Raw genomic sequence first — 4208 nt, 5'->3', positions numbered from 1 at the left:
AATAAAAGTGATAATTAAGTATTTAAAGTAAAAATAATTTAAAGAAATATAATTTTATTATATTTTGAAGAAAAGTATTTATTTTGATAGTTTCGAAATGTTTAAAAATAGTTTAAACCGTGTAAAATCTTTTATTTCGAATTAAGGGCGTATCGGGGGGAAAATGACAATTCGTTTGAACGTTGGGTAAACGAAATGGGAAATGGGTTGTGTGAATACTCAATTTTATTGTAATCTCGTGTTTAAAGACTTTGGACTTGACGGAATTTGCGTTTGACTTACGGATTTAATTATTATTGAAACGAATCAAAACCGACTCGTTAAAAATCCCGACTAAAAATCCCGTACGTACTTTTCTCCTTTCCTCTTCCCTTCCCCCGCGTGACCAGCCCTTCTCTTTTCTTTTTTTCTGGTTTTCCTCCATCTTTATCTCCTACTTTCTTAAGAAACCCCATTTTCATCATTTAAAGCTAGAAATCGTCACAACTCCTTCGTTTCTTGTCCGTTTTTCGCGAAATTTACCTTTCCGGAATCCCCTCGCCACGATCTACGACTTAGTATGTTCTAATTTCAATTTTCATTAAGTTATTTTAAGACCAAATTTCGGTTGAATCGGTTTTGGTGCTTATTTATTGTGTTTAATTGTTTATTTAGGTGAAGGATTGGAAGACGAGTTCGGGGACTCGTATATTGTAGAGGATAGCGGTTAGTTGTGGTTAGGGTTTCGGTTTTGAGGACTAATTGCTCATTTTCTAGCTTAAGGTAACATATTTCGAGTTACTCGACGAAAGATCGTCACATGTTTTTGATTTTTGTATGTTTGGTGAATTTTTGTTTGGGTAGTAATTTTTCACATGTTAAACTTAGTTGCATGCAAGCTTAATTTGTGCCTTTTGGTAGTTTAAATTATCAAAATTGAATTGGGGACGATTAATTAATTTTCAGACGGTCTTGTAATGTATAAAAATGAAAAAAAAAGAGAAGAAATGGTGCGGCAGCGGGCCCGGCAGCAGCCGGCAGGCCCACGGCAGCCCCGGCCGGTCTTGGGGTTGGCCCGGGTCGGTCCGTTGCTTGTTTCGCGGTTTTCCATGCTTTGTCCGTCATTTTAGGTTCATCATGGATATAATTAGGATAGTATAAGTAACAAAAAGAGTAGTAATTTGAATTGAAATATACTAGTAACAAAAATTATGTTAATGGAAAAATTGTGCTTATATTAATAGTTATCACATGTTAGGGTAGTTTACAAAAGGAAATTTGTAATTAATAGGCTCAAAATGAATTTTATAGCTAAAATTGTAATGTTTTGTTGATTGTGCCGAAAACTGAGCCTTAGTCCCTTTGACTGATGCGATGTCGATTAATTGAGTGATTGGTCACCAAATTTGACCCGTACTGCCGCAGGGGGTTGCGGGTAAAAATTCGGTTGAATGAATTAGATAATCGGCATTTTTCTTGTTTTAGGCCATTTATTATATCTCTATTTCACATGTGTAGTTAATTGAAATTAAATAGCTTCTTATTTAGTTAGTTGAATTTTAATAGCTTCTTATTTTGTAGAAATGGCCCTAGTTTCCCCTAAAGCCTTTTATATTGTTATAATTGCTAGGATTGGAAATTAGTATTGAATTCTTATTGAGGAACTGTTGGGATTGTATGCTGTAAATAGACATTTATATAGCTTTCACATGATAGAATGTTAGAATTTATGTTGGTAAGTAGGACTTTTTGCCCTCTTAAGGTTAAGTGGGTGTCTTACTTGACTTATGTGGTGAGTTTTGGGTGGTGTGGGCTAAAATATTCAAGTGGGACTAGGCGTGACTAGGTCCTAGGTGAGTATTTCGGCCTTCATCATAGATAGGTCTTTATAGTCTCGACGAGTATATGTTCACCGCTTGATAGCCTTTGTGTTCTGACTAGTGGATGTTTATCCAAGTTGGGGCATGACCTCGGTACTAATTTTGATAGTATGGGGTCGACTTAAGTACTAGCCGACCCTTCGGTGGTGTCCTTAGGGTACTCACTTCACTTTGTTTTAAAAAAAGTTGTGAGTCTTGGGTGCGGTGGTGTGTATCCGCATGTCTAGGTCTGCGCAGATTTTAGGCTAGGGTTGTGTTGTCTCTTGGCCATGTTTTCTTAATAGTAACCGCTGAGCCAAGGTACCGGTTCGATTACCTTCCCTACCTCGTGGTATAGACTTGAGTTACAAAGTGACTATTGACGGTGCTAAGAACTTATGCCTGTCTTTGATATATTGCCCTTTCTTGTTTGATGATTCTATGAATCATAGAAGGTGAGATGCAAGCCGGCTATGGTTGATAGAGTTTGGATTACAATTTGTTATATGATTCACATGATAGTTAGTTGGGTCAGTTTAGGGGTCATTTGTTAGAATACATGATAAGTAAATGGTTTATCAAGTTGTTTACATGCTACATTACATGTTACATTAATTTTGACGATTCGTGGCTGGGAGGACTCGAAGTTACTCCCCACTGAATTGTGGCTTTCGTGTTTGTATAAAATGCGATTGACAGGTTGTTGATGCTTAGTTGGGGTCACAGACGGCTAGTGAGCAAGGAACCTTGGACCTAGTTTTGGCTATTCTATTAGTAAACCTTTTATACTTTTGGTTTGTATATAATTTGAAGGGACATATGTCTCCCTTTTTATTTTTGGTTTGTATCCATATATATTTCCGCGTCTTTAGTTATATATGTAAGTTAGTTTATCAGCTATTGCAGGGTTATGACACTCTTCTTGAGTTGGAATTGGTTGTGAATGGTTTAGTTAGAAAAATTTTTGAAATTACAGGTTTTTGGACTAGTTGAACCATTTACAAACATATCCTACCAGTTTTTCTGTAGAATTTACGTATATAGTTAAGGCTAGGTTTAAGGGTGTTATAATTACTAGTTTTAGAATCTCATGAGTCGATCATACTTAACTTGTTTTAAGTTATCGAGTCTATCTCGAGTCAAGACACATATAAATTTGGTAACTACTCCGTACTCCGTAACTCACAAGAGCACCCAAGTACAGTACTATAGAGAGAATCAAATTTATGTTCTGCTTCTAAATCTATAACGGAATTGGTCGTTCTTATAAAATCCTTCCCTTATTTCATGTTGGGAAATGATAAGACAAAAATAACTCATAATTTTATGCGATGCAATATATCATGAGAAATTGAATATGAACTCATGATTAAACTGATTACCATACTTAGAGAATTAGGCCCTATTCTTTTGGACTTAAAGTCATTTAATTTAAGTTTACTTCAGATCCTATAAGTTCAGTTCAGATCCTATAAGTTCAGTTCAGTTCAGATCCTATAATTTCAGTTCAGTTCAGATCCTATAAGTTTAGTTCAATTCCTATACACGTCACTTAATTTAAGTTCACTTCAGTTCCTACAAATTCAGTTCAGATCCTATCCTGTAAGTTTAGTTCAAATCCTATAAGTTCAGTTCCTATAGGTTCAGTTCAGATCCTATAAGTTCAGTTCAAATCAGTTTCAGTCCAAAAGAACAAAGTCTTAATGTTGCAAATCCTTCTTTAATTTACATATTAACAAGAACATGTTAGAAAAACCCATATAATATAAAGACCATAGTTATTATATATTTCCAGTTATGCCAAAGTTAGAATTCAAATTCACTTGAAAATTAAATAATTCCGGAATAATTTGGTGATTTTATGAAAAATAAAATATGCAAATATAATGTAATCAATCAATCAATATATATAACTAAAGGAGGCTTTTTTTTTCTAATTATACTATTAGCATTAGAATTAGGAGATAATTAATTATTTATAATTTTTCTATTATAATTAGGAATATAATTTTCCTATTAGAAATGAGAATTAATTAATTATTTTACCATTTTCCTATTAGAAATAGGAAATAAATTAACAATTTATTAAGACTTTTTTCCCTATTTATACTATTAGAATTAGGAGATAATAATTATTTAAAATTTTTCTATTATAATTAGGAATATGAATTTCATATTAGAAATGAGAATTAATTAATTATTTTACAATTTTATTATTAGAAACAGGAAATAAATTAATTATCTACAATTTATTAATATTAAAAAATTATTCATTAGTATTTGTTCACTTTTTATTAAATTAGAAGGAAAAAAACCTTTGATATATTTATAATATCCAATTTTATAACAACTTTCGATTAAAAAAATAAG

General features: G+C 32.7%; 1 long non-coding RNA gene across 1 annotated transcript; it reads left to right on the top strand.

Moving 5' to 3' along the window:
• The first annotated feature begins 415 nt into the window (after positions 1-415).
• On the top strand, positions 416-2731 carry LOC141658488 (uncharacterized). The gene is made up of 3 exons (XR_012549278.1): positions 416-557; positions 655-762; positions 2538-2731. It is a non-coding gene; the product is annotated as an uncharacterized LOC141658488 (long non-coding RNA).
• The last annotated feature ends 1477 nt before the right edge of the window (positions 2732-4208 follow it).

This window comes from Silene latifolia, chromosome 6 (assembly GCF_048544455.1).
Source record: "Silene latifolia isolate original U9 population chromosome 6, ASM4854445v1, whole genome shotgun sequence".
Lineage (NCBI taxonomy): Eukaryota > Viridiplantae > Streptophyta > Magnoliopsida > Caryophyllales > Caryophyllaceae > Silene > Silene latifolia.
This window is presented reverse-complemented; position numbering and strand designations above follow the sequence as displayed.